The 13,151-nt window shown below is 43.3% G+C and overlaps 1 long non-coding RNA gene across 2 annotated transcripts; it reads right to left on the bottom strand.

The window, feature by feature from the left end:
- Window positions 1-1,763: 1,763 nt before the first annotated feature.
- LOC142600123 (uncharacterized) lies at window positions 1,764-9,025 on the bottom strand. Of its 2 annotated transcripts, XR_012833577.1 has the most exons (4): window positions 7,011-9,025; window positions 6,227-6,300; window positions 4,985-5,216; window positions 1,764-1,918 (listed from the first exon to the last, which is right to left on the bottom strand). It is a non-coding gene; the product is annotated as an uncharacterized LOC142600123 (long non-coding RNA). The 2 variants fall into 2 exon arrangements; XR_012833576.1 differs by lacking the exon at window positions 1,764-1,918 and having other exon boundaries at window positions 4,793-5,216.
- Window positions 9,026-13,151: the final 4,126 nt, after the last annotated feature.

The following is a 13,151-nucleotide window of genomic DNA, read 5'->3' on the forward strand; positions in this document are numbered from 1 at the left end:
CAGTGTATTTTTTCACCAAAGTTGGTTGGTACAAGTCATCAGAGTACTCTATTGTCAGAACAACTGTCAAAAGTCATCCAGGAATAAATCATTCAATTTTCTGTACTGAGAACAAATGGTTTGTGAGTGGGGAGAGCCAACAAACTATCATATTCTAGTATAAGACACCTACGTATCAGGTGCCTCGGTCTTTTCAACAAAACTCTACTTTTACTATTTGATAATTTATTAATTTGAATTTTAGAGCCTACTGTCTGTGCATACTGTGTTCCTGCAATATTCGTTGTTTTTCCAAATAACAGGATTTGTTATAAACTCAGTTTTCTCAAAACTGCTACTCAGGTAAAACAGCAAAACCAAAACAAGATGGGAAGGGGGAGGAAGAGAGAAGCTCTCTGGGCATTAGATATTTTTTACCTTAGCTCATTAGTACTTCAGAGAGGTTCTGTAACTGCTTTTGGATCTCATCCTTGTCTTTCTCTAGGATCTCTCCACTTCGCAGAACGTGGCTCTGTGATGTTAAGCTGTTATAGCAGTAATTATTTTCAGCCTCATTTTTAAGCTTGTGTAACCATGCTTGCTGTCTGTGTGTCTGCCCCCTGTGTCCCCAATTACTTTGGCATCCCTCGTTCGTACTCACCACCACATTTGACACAACTGGACATATCTCACTGACACAAAGTTCCCACAAGCTTTGTGAAAACAAGCAGGTCAAGAGAAGAGACAGGATGAACTCAACCTTTATTAGGCATCAGAGAATCCATAGTGAGCTCAGGTCTGAGCCTTACTTACTTACATGCACCTACACGTGTTTACAAAGAGAGGCAGGTTTTAGAAGTATTAGTTACCTTCTTTTTCTGGTGAAGATTATGTTGCAATTTGACAAGTAAAAATGCCTTTCTTTAGTCTTCCTTTAAAGGCCTTTAAGGAAGGCCTTGTCAGCATGGAAATTGTGATGACATTCATTTTCCAGCAAAGACATGGGCAACATTGCTGCATTGCTGGATTTGCACTTTTGTATACACTGGCTTTCTGAGGCACTTCTATCACATGCTGCACATTAAGATATCAAGCTTACTTCAACAAGCTGAGTGTGAAAAGCAACATTAGGAAAGCTACAGGGGGATTATTGTGGTGTTTAGTGAAATTCAACAGCTACGGTTACAGAGGACCCATCATGCCATATGGCTGCCTTCATCCCACCTCCTGCAAACCCTCTGTGACCACTGATGCACAGGGAATCGGCACGTAGGGTCTTCTGCTCTGCTTCAGAGAATTGCATCCACAGGTGCGAGGGAACATTGCAAATTCAGGAGCTGACTTTGCAGCAAGGTCATAGGCATGGGGCTGGGCCTTCTGTGAGGGCCTGGGACCCTGCGGTTGCTTGATCAATGTACGTAGGTGAAGGTGATTCTTCCCTGCATAAAGGGACTCGCTTTGCTGGGACCGTTCACAGACTTCGGTAACCTTTATGATTTCCTGACACTACTTCACTGATCTTTATTTTAAAAATTCAAAGTCCCCATGTCTCTGTTGTCTCTTAGGACACACGTTATCCTGTAGAAATAAGCAGAAAGAAGTACATTGCAGGTGACAACGACAAGCCTGCTTTCTCACCACACCCAGCATGCTTCAACATAGGCACATTTCTGAGTGGCTAAACCTTCCAGACATAGCTATGTAGAGTGAGAGAGAATGGTCCTGTTCTCTGTGGCATTGATATGATTTTCTCTGACATCAAATTCTTTATCACTTGACCTTAGTAAATCAGAGGAAATCCTACAAGCATGCATCCTACCTTCCTTGCTTTAGATGCAGATTCACATGCTTGCTCACCGATGCACTCATGGTAATGCCTTTACTCTTCCAGCACATGGACAGCTATGTAGAAAAGTCAAATCAACCACCGTTGGCATTCCTGATAAACATTATTTTACAAACAGGTAAACATGCACAGTCAGGAAATACATGTTCAGAAAATGCATAATAAAAAATGCATGATTCTTCAATATTCAGGAGAATAAGCTTGTCTTTGTGATGACTGCCTTAGCAAGAAAAATAATGTTTAAGTCATTAGCATTGTCTCTGGCCCAGATTCAGGAAGCCTGTATTCCACCTAGCTCTCTCTGCTTGTGTTCCCTGCTGGTGGCCCTGGGGCCTGCAAAAACAGAAAGCCAATAGCAAAGGCAAGTCAGAGGCTCCCAGTAGTAGTTCAAGGCATTCTGGTCTAGCCACAGCTTTGGGTCACTAACAGAAAGGTCAACCCACTGCCAGGGAATGGAAACGGGGCAGAGAGAGGAGCCTGAGTGCTCAGGTCTTGCCTAGCCCCAGAGGTACAGTGTCTGTGACTCCCTTGGAACAGAAGAAAGGCACTTGTTAGGATCACAGTATGTAGATAATTTTCCTGGTTCATCCCTCCACTCTATTGCAATTTATAACCTGTTCATCCAAACTCCTCTTTGCTAAGGAGTTAGCAAACCCAGTAGACCAACGGAGGTGAAGCTGCTGCAGCTCCTTGTCCCCAGGTCCAATCTGTAGCTGAACATACTTTGTCAGTAGGTGCCCACACAAAGGCACATACACACTACGTGGACACGTACATGGGACAGCACAGGCACACAAAGCTAGCAATGACACCCTGACATAAACACCCACACTCGCTCCAGTTGCTGGCACCACAGACACAAGGGCCAGCCCAGCTGCTGGCACCCAGACACACCCCACACACCCCACACATCCCCCCCACACACCCCCTGCCACTTCCGCCCTCCTCCCTCCCCGAAAGCCTCTCACCCAAGAGTTAAAAAGGAGTTTAATAAGGAGACAGGACAGACTCTGCTGATCAGGCTCAGGGCAAGGACAGACATGCTGACCAGCCACTGTTCACACACAACTGACTCTTTTTGTCTCCTTAACACTCTATTCTCCCACACTTGTTCCTCCTTAAACCACCTTGATCGCCCCCTTTCCCCAAGGTTCCTCCCCAAACAACTCACATGGTCTTATGCAATCCCAAAAAGTTCTTCCCTTGCATCCCATGATGTGCCCCACACCCATGCAGGCAGCAATCACTTCAGTCTGCAAGGCACTCCAGAGAGCCTCTCCATTGACACAGTGGGTGGATGTCCCCCAGCCCATGGGGCTGAGGCTTTCCTGGCACAGCTGGGCTGAGGTAATGGTGGTGGTAGGAGCTCCCTTCCTCTGGAAGACTGCGGTTCCCCTGCCCACCACTGCCTCTCCGTGATCCTTCATCCATGTGCACAAGTGTGTGTATTAAGGTGAGTTTTTTATGTCTATATACAAGGGATGACACTCCTGTGATGGGCATGGGACACTGGGCTCAGCGTATAATTCAGGTTCCCCTGCCTGCCATTATTCTTCTGTGCTCTTTTGTGTGTGCAGACATGAGCTTTTTTATCACATAACTTGAAAATGTCCTGCATATATACATTCTTATGTTACTATTCCTGATAGCATCGTCCTTTGTTGTGCATCTTCTCCTTTAATCCAGTGACACTCTTGAGAGCAAATACCAACAAAAGAGAAAGCATATTCTCTTGGCTGCCAGACTAAGAAAAGGGTAGCAGAGTTATTTCTTAGTAATGAAGATCTGATTCTCCAGTCTTTGCTTAGGCCATCATCTGCATTTTGAAACAAAAACAAAGTTCGCAGCATTTAGGTATATCCTATTACACAGTTGTGCTAACAGGGCAACCATAGAAATGGAATAGCTTGATATCTCCTTTGGTGTCCTTGGGTATCTCTGATGCTCTCCTTCCACCGCTCTCAGCCAAAGTAAGTGGCTGACATAGGTGCACTACCCAGGAGGTGCTTTTGCTTATGTCAGGATCCAGCCTTTGGGAACTCGGAGAGTAAGAAGGTAGAAAGTAATGTAGCCCTTTCCCCACCCCCTGGGCTCTGTGGCAGAACTTGGTCTGATGCATGTTGTGGGACCCCTGGTTCTCCCCTACTTCTTGCATTTGCTGTGAGGACAAGGAAGGAGGTAAATCACTGTGCATCATCGTGCACCACAACCTCCATGTTTATATTCCTCTATGGACACCATAAAATAACCGTAGGAAGAACAAATGTGTCCATGAACACTATGTACTTCTGGTGCAGAGTATAAAATAAGTAAATGATCAGGCTGAAAAAGTCAAGATGAACCAAAACGGAATTCCCAGAGCTGATTTCCTCACAGCACAAAGGTAATGGAAAGAGATGAAGAATATTGTTAGATCTGCACAATAGTTCGGTTATTTCTAAAATTACATTGATTTCTATGCCTATTTGTTTTACTGACATGGACAAGTTTTTCCTGGTCAGCTCGAACTGAATTTCAGCTTCACTCACAGAACTAGCAGCAACCACTTTATATCAGGGGCCAGATTCTGAGATGATGTAAATCAGGGTAGCTCCACTGACTACCCTCAGGCCTGAGAAAGTTTATAAATGCTGTTCACCTCTTCCTGTGCTAACCATGCCTTCTTTCCTTGTGATCACAGTGGTAGCAACTCATACTTTCCTGCCCACATTCGATATTGTGGAATCACTGGTCTACTGAGTTTTGTTTGCCTTTTTTTTTTTTTTTTAAGACAATCAGCTAAATTATATTCTGCTACTTACTAAGCAGCAATTGTCTTCTGACTCCTGTTGTTAGGTAAAAAATGAGCTACTATCTTGGAAACTGTCTCCATGAAAACATGCCTGTGAAAGAGCAGTTACGCTGCATATCCTGGAAATGGCATAACCACCTACAGAACATGCACAGGACTGTCCTGCTGGCTGTCATGGTGTAACCCGGCAGGCAGCTACAACAGCCACACAGCTGATAGCTCACTCCCCACCCCTCAGTGGGATAATGGAGAGACTTGGGGAAAAAAGTAAAACTCATGGGTTGAGATAAAGACAGTTTAATAGGACAGAAAAAGAAAAAAAAACCCACACAAAAAACCCCCAAGTGATGCACAGCACAATTGCTCACCACCTGCAGACCACTGATGCCGAGCTAGTTCTGAGCCGCGGTCTAAACCCCCAGTGAGCTTCCTCCAAGTGATATATGGAGCACAATGTCATACGGTATGGAATATCCCTTTGGTCAGTTTGGGTCAGCTGTCCTGGCCGTGGTTCCTCCCATCGTCTTGTGCGCCTCCAGCCTCCTCACTGGTGGCGCAGTATGAGAAGCTGAAAAGTCCTTGGCTTGGTGCAAACATTGCCTAGCAACAACCAAAATACCAGTGTGTTATCAACATTATTCTCATCCTAAATCCAAAACACAGCACGATACCCCCTACTAGGGAGAAGATTAACTTATCCCAGCTGAAACCAGGACACTGGCACGGCCATGCCATCTACCGAGGCCCTGAAGAGCATGAAAGTTCCTTGCTGTCACTGCAGTGTTATAACCATCTGATTATCTCCTTACCAGAAGAACCGAAGACTTCCTTTTATTCTCACTTGTGAAAGTTTTGCACCAACAGCAGATGATTAATCCTTAAATATGGATATTAAGAGCCACCTTGTGTTTCTTAAATAGCTTTAAGGACTTACACAGCTCTCCAACTTTTCTGTTTCAGAGCTTAGTTTTATACCAGCCTTATTGGAGTCTTCATCCTCACACCTGTAATTACTTCCTGATAAACTTCATATTTCAAGTAAAGATGTCTGATATGACCCTTAAAATTTCCAGGCCAGCTTCTGATCTGTTTGTGGAGGTTTATTGTATCTTTTGGTCCTAATCTCTGTCCCACCAAAGTTCACTTTTCTGTGACAGCCTGAAAATTACCATCTCCCTGCTGCAAACTGAAATCTTCTCTCAGTATCCCAGAGGACCATGGGAACCTTTAAGAAGTTAGCAGGTGCAAAATAAAACCCTTTAAAGTGGGAAGACAGCACTTAATCTACACATAATAGGAAGAGTTGAATTGACTTTATCAGGTCTTATTTGCTGAGAGCCTTGTCCTTTAGTTAGTCAATATTTGTAATGAGTAAGATTGTGTTTTTCTCAAACTTTATCTAAAGGTTTTCCAAACCATTTAAGGTTCATGAGTCTTAAACCTATAATACATTTTCTTCACAGGTTTTCTAGAATTTTCTGGAATGTGCTATACCACACATTGACATCAGGCAAAGCAAAATATTCCGCTGCTAGCACCAAGTGGTCAGGCTCTGAATCTAAAGGTGCTAATAGATTCATAAGCCATTTAGCCGTGGATAAAGTACATACCACACAGGATCCAGTATCTTGAAAAAGGTCATCTTTCATGATAAAGACTTCTTCATGGCTTTCCAGTATGTCAACTTCAAAAATGCAACCAGGAAAAAGGAAAAATTAAGTTGAAAGTATGGTTTTCATATAGTTCATTGAAGCTACTTTTCTGGGTTTTTTAGATAGAAAGTCCTGTATGCTGCACAGAATACAGCCAACTGCATAGGGTATATACTATATATTATTGTGTACACTAACATTGTATAGCATGCAATAATGAATATATGCTGTATAAGTAATTCTATTTTATATATGTCACTTTAATATGTATTTATTGTACACTTAAAATAATATTAGTTATTTGTGTTTTATATACATCTAAAAGTACCAAAAAGTACAGTAAGATGATAAATTGCTGATAATGAATGCCATAGAGGTAAACAGCTAGAGATCTCCTTAAAACAATATTCAAATCATTTAAGTATCTTAAGGGAGGAGGGGAACATACACCAAAAAGGATGATAGATTTGAGGCAGTGGAGAATAAATCATTTTTCATCTAAGGGTGAGAAAACCTACAGAAACCTGAAGAAGGTCTAGAAATCATACTAGTGATATCACTGGGAGAAAATATTAAGAACAAGAAACAAATTTTGCAGGAGATGTGTAATAACATGTTTTATTCAAACAACAGCTACTGTTTGAAAAAATGGTCAAGCTTTTGTGCACACAAACCACAGTTCAAGAGCAGCCTAACAACTAGTATTACAGGCAGCATTACAAGTTCTTGGAGAAATACTTACTGTGAAGGAAGAGAGGAATATCACAAGTTCAGCCATTCATGGCAGTGTAGCTGAAGGTGGACATCTGAAGTGTGTAAACAAGCCCCTTACATTTTTTTCACTGATTGCAGGAATTTCACATCATGCAGCTGTGACTCCCATCCAGAAAATCTCTCTCCTAATTAGCTTGTGTACATCTTTAAACGACATGTTATACGGGCTATTAGACAGAGGAAAGGCAAATTAACAATGAATCAATATCTTTCACCAGTCACTTGCCATGGCCAATGAGTTACAGTGCCTATCTGCAAGCGCAGGTGTACCGGATGGGGTCTGTGATGGAGACGGTGCTCCTGGTCAGTCCTGCTTCACGTTCCAGCAATCCCACCCACCTGCAGCCCTGCACAAGCTGTGTAAACTCTCCACCTCCGTGCCTGAGTGCTTGCTCAGTAAAGTCAATTATCTGAATCGTTCTGTTTCCTTACCTCCTGCTTATGCATCCTGAAAGCAGTCACAGAGGAGGCACATAATAATTCTCTACAATTTTTGAGCAGAAATAGATGGGACTAGAAGAGGAACATATTCTCTCTCACACAGACACACATACTCCTCTCACTAACTCACGTGGCTCTCCTGAGAAAGAAAATAAGACCCCCCCTTCATAACTCTCTCTCATTTTGATTGTTCACAACCAAAATTGACTCAAATACACAAAATCCATGCACATTTCAAAAGTGAAGCTAGCTGTCTCATGTCAATCCCAGCTGCCTCTGTGTTGCCATTGAATTCCCAGCAGGCTACCCAGAAATCCCAGGGAAGAGAGGGCAGTGTCTGAATCACCGTGTGATGTACCAGGAGCATCACCTATTTAAAAAAAAAAAAAAAAAGAAGAAGAAGAAAGTTATCTTATTGCTGCTTAGAAGTCAAAGAACTTGCAGAAGCAGGACTCCTTAAGCTGACATAGATCACCATCATGTTTCCATAGCAAGAAAGGTATTTCCCTATAGTTACTCTGTTTTTCAGAAACAACTGCTTACTGATATTAGAAAACAGCAAAATTAACGAAGAGTGTCCTCATTCTAGCACTTTGACCAAAATAATAAAAAAAAAGAATAAATAAATAAGCACCCAGCTCAAGCATCTCCTCTGCTCTTTCAAGGACATTCATTCACATGTGATACCCCATCTTGAGCTCCTCTTTGCAGCTCCTTTTCCCTTCCTCTCTCCTCACCTTTGGAACAGGAGGAAACTTTCTCATTCAGAAAAGCCTAGCCCCACAGCAATTTTAAACCAGCAGATGCAGGCACCAGCTCCTGGTCTAGGAGAGCAGACAGCCTCTCTCCAGTGCCCTACATTACGCTGAACACTTCTCACAGGGAGGAGAAGCGGCCTTTCCTTTGAACAGGATATTCAGGAAGTTTGGGAGGGGTGGGTTTTTTCCATCTGGAGACTTAAGAGTATCTCTGCACAAATCTGCTTGGGGGCTGAAGCCCAACTGTTTATACTGAAGTCCAACCTTCCCTTGTAGGGGTTCTTTCATGAGAGTTTTCATCCATCTGGGAGGGCAGGAAGAGGCATTTTCTCTGCAGCTGCTCCCCATGAATCAGCTGGCAGCCGCATTGCCCATATTCTTTCTCCAGGACTTTTAGGACGTGGCATTCACAACACTGAGTTTCTAATCACTCAGAGAAACCTGAAGCTTGGTTCCCAGTCAGCAGCCTGTCCCCTGGAAGAAAGAAGATGGGTTTCTGCACTTTTGTTACATATTTAGTCTAGGTCACTGCTTGTAATTTCTTAGTCCTAGTGCTCAGGCTTTGGTCCTCCACAATGTCTCGCTTTTCTCACACTTTGTTGGCCTTCTGTGTTTCACATTAGGCAATCAGCAGGATGACAAATATGACCGCAGTCTCCAGTTCAGCCTCCTGAGTGTTCTCAGCCAATATGCCCAAAATGTAATGGCTTTTATTTTTTTGTTTTTAATAATGTAGTCTGGATGTATAGGCATCTGGTGAGCTTGCCATATGCTGCATGTTTTCATGTAGAATGACAGTGATGCTAATAAAATAGTTATTTGAATTGCACTTTATGGTTTAAAAGGAGTGATTTGATGCACACATACGTAAGTCCCGACCTGGAGCTATTATATCCAATTAAAGCATCCTCCACTTGGGCATGCATTACAGTTAGCACACAGGAGCAGTAGATTTATTTGTATTTTCAGTTTGGTGATAAAATTGAATCACTGTTTGTCTCCAGCTTAACCCCCTTACAGCTGTGGGGCTGCAGCAAAACTAAATCTCTGAAGAGACTGTACATGTCTCAGCTAAATTACATAGGGTAATTTTCTGTCTCTTGCATTTTTCTGCTTTGTAGTACCATGCACTGCTGAGTGTCTCAGTGAAATCAGAGCACTGATACCCTTGTGCTGCCCCATAAGACTACAGATATAAACACTGGTCCCTACCTGAGGTGTCTGGCACAAGGAGCATCTCTTTTGCCAATGTTATCACTGTGACTAGCACAGCAACGGCTTGACCTAAGACTCTCAAGCAATGTCACGCTATAAGATGGATACACCAATGCAGAAATACAACATGAACTTTTTGAACAGTACTGGCTATTTGTTTCTACGATTTTAAAATCTACAGTTCATAAAAACTCTAATATGTAGCCACAACCATGTCTCCACCTGGCAGGCCCTGCCCAAAGGACTGACTTTCCAGATTGATCTCGGACCTCCCTTGGCCTTGTGGACCTGCCTGGCATTCACATGACTTCCTGGCTTGACCTTGGACCTGCACCATCACCAGGAGCTTGCATGGTGATCTGGACACTTGACTGAGCCTGCCTGCGATCTCGTGGCTTGCCCTGCTCCCTTGCTGAGGGTGGTGGGGTGGGCCATGGCTGGTGAGACCCTGCTGGCCCCTATAGAGACCTCTGTGGCTCTCTGCTCCCAGGGAGCTGCTGGCCCTTGCTGCACAATAACATCATCACTTTCTGAAGCAGAGCTCCAGTATTTCCTTAGCTAGTAAAAAAAAGCAGAATTGCTCTTGGGGTTGAATGAAGTCAAGCAGAAGCTTTAACTAAGAAGAGTGAAAAAAATCCACAAACTGGAACTAAAAAGGGGAACATTGCCAAGCATGGAGATCACCTACAAGCTTCTCAGAGCCATGATTTCCATAGTAGATGACTTTATCCTTTTACCAAGTGACCAAGTCAGACTTATTCAGAGTCATTCATCAAAAATGGAATGTATTTGTCACTAGGTACTTTCACCCTTTCAGAGATCTCCCTGGCTCTTAAACTGGCCAACACTTAAATGAATAAAGTAGTGATATTAGAGAATGAGAGCCCCTTGGTGCGTGTCTTAATCCTGTTAGTCAGAATGATGAAATCTGTAGCTGAACTGCAGCAGGATTTTAGCTGGATAAAGATTTGGGGTTTTTTTTTTAGTTTTCCCATGCTACCACTGTGTAATCCCCTGTACTCTCTACAGGATGATTTGAGGTCTGGTGTTTCCTCTCCAGCATTTGGGTCTGGGGCCAGGAGTTACATTAATGAAAAATGTAGTTCAGGTGATCAGTCATAACAAGTCACTGCCACCTAATTCTTCCTGTGATCTCGTTGAAATAAAATGGTTAAGGCTGCATTTCAGCCACCCCTAGTGTCCATAGCAAGGGAAAAGTTAAATTTTAAGAGAAAACTCAGTTTTTGCATCTTAAAAAGGTAATTCTGGGAACCAGTAACAGGTTCCCTTTCCTTCAATGCATGGAGTCAGGAGGTTAAGCTTTCAGATCCTTTCCTTGCAATGTCCTACATAAAGTGGGTAATGCTTGGGTTGTGTCCAGATGAGTTATTCATTGACCTTACTGACCCAGCCCTGCGGTCAGGCCCATGCTGCGCAGAACAGCAGCAGTGGCTTGGAACGGTTCCTGCAGAAGGGGAAGGAAAGACAAAGCATCCGTTTCACTGCTACTTGTGTCAACTCAACTCACACCGGAAATGTGCCCATCCTGACCCAAAAATCACTGTCAGACTGACACATTCAATAGCAATTGTGGAAGAAGTGGATACACAAACATACAGTTACTTCATGTGATGGTTTACCATTTAGACACTTGGCCGACTGATGGTACAGTTCAGAGGACTACCTTCTTGGTGTATTCTTGCTGCTTTCCCGAAAGAAAAAGGACAGGGTGTATAGTCTTTGTTTATTAAAGTCAATGGCAGAGCTCCTGGCTCCTGTTCACTGGGTCTCCGAAGAAGGAAGAAATGCCTTTGTGGAGGCATAATGTAGGGGTAAAACAGGTATGTTCTGGCCACACAGAAAGTGAAAATAGGACTTGCCAGTAATGCATGGGAAGTGAATGACAGGTGTGTCCCGCATGCAGGTATCCTTGGGGCCCTCTGAACACCCATCCAGCAAACAAACAGCACGCTACCTGCCTGCTTGTGCCCCTGCTTTCCCAGCTGTGGAGAGGGAAGCACCTCCAAGGAGAAGGACCTATGTTCTTTTCGGGAACTTGGGGTGATACGATGTTGGGTTGAAGCCAGTGGAGCCACCAGAACAGTGCATGGGGGTGCTCCCAGCACCCCAGTTTAAAGGATACAGAGCTACAGATGGCATGCAGGCACTGGGAAAAGCTGACATTAAATGGAGAAGGATTTGATCAAGTATTGCCTTTTTAAACTGAGGAAGCTTTGCAGGACTATCAATCAGACATATTGTAACAGAGCACGGTCAGACCTATAGGGATATTTAGCTATTGACTGGTTGGTTGTCGCATTCGCATGAGTAACTAGGACTCTGCTGCTAATAATATGAAAGGTTACATGGAGAAATATACTAAATTTGAGTTGTTGAGTAATTTGGAGATTCACTGTCTAGTCAATGCATTGATTTGGATGTAAGTTGCTCATAGTTTTGTGTCCTTATTAGAGGTGCAGTGTTTAGGGCAGAAATATCAATATTTTCACTAAATATTGTAACTTAAGTTATTGTCCACTGCATTCATTTTTATCTTTTTTTTAGTATGTTGCATTTAAAATTGCTCAGTACTTGAGGTTATTAGATGGGCATTTTTACATATTTTTGGACCTGTATTAAAGCATGGCTCAGTTTTATAATGCTTAACTTCCAAAGGTACCATAGTCTCACAAACTCCATTGGCTTCAAAGGCTTTTATGGGTTCTCAGCACCTCTGAAAATCTGGTCACCGTGCATGTCCATAACCACGTTTTAAGCAGCCATTTAGGCCTTTATGGTCAGTGCACACACCACCTTATCCAGCTTCCAGAGGAACCACCTATGGATGTCTCCTGACTCCCTATTTCTGAGGCAAGGAGGGATTATAATGAGATTGCCTGCCCTCCCTCTTTCCTCCTAATATTTCAATGTTTCGCAGAAAAAGGAAAAGATCTTCAATGCCAAGTTTTCCTGAAGGCCCTGCTGCCAGAGAAGATGCATTTTTTTCTCTGGTATAGGATAAGCTCGCCTCTCCAGTTCCTCACTTGTGCTTCCAGGCGCGCAGTAACCATCTGCCTGAATGCAGCCCTACAGTAGTAAAATCTGTAGAATGCAAACAGCAAATGCAGCAAAGCCTCTCAGAGAAGAGATGTTGTGGGATGTGTGGTAATGTCAAAGCTCCTTGCACAGGGGATGCAGTTTGCAAGTTCCCTGACATGGCCTTGTGGGACCTGCTCTGTCCAGACCTGATTTCAGGTGAAGGCATGGAACACAGCTGCGAGTATCTCTTACATGGTCTCCTCTGTCCTGTTATGCAAACTGGATGAGTGTCTCCCAGAGGAGCGCTGACTTTATTTCGCACACACCTCTCAGCTCCCAAGAGCCATGGTTCAAACTCTACCATGGTCAAGAAGACAGCACCTGGAGAACTTGATGCTCCACAAGTATGTAGTGGTAGGAAACACAATAAAAGGTCATCTCCCTTGGCACAGTCTGTCACGGTAGCCAGTGCAATTTATTCCCACTTTATTATCATGGGTATAAAATCCCAGTCTCAAGCTGTCATTTATAAACATGGGTTCAGATTACCACAAACTGGTCCATTCTTTGCTTCTCCAGGCAGGGTGCATTTCCCAGCTGTCAATACTGAGTGTAAAGGTATTCCTCAAGAGTTGAAAACAATTTATGAAAATATC

This window comes from Balearica regulorum, chromosome 1, assembly GCF_011004875.1.
Source record: "Balearica regulorum gibbericeps isolate bBalReg1 chromosome 1, bBalReg1.pri, whole genome shotgun sequence".
In the NCBI taxonomy this organism is placed as follows: Eukaryota; Metazoa; Chordata; class Aves; order Gruiformes; family Gruidae; genus Balearica; species Balearica regulorum.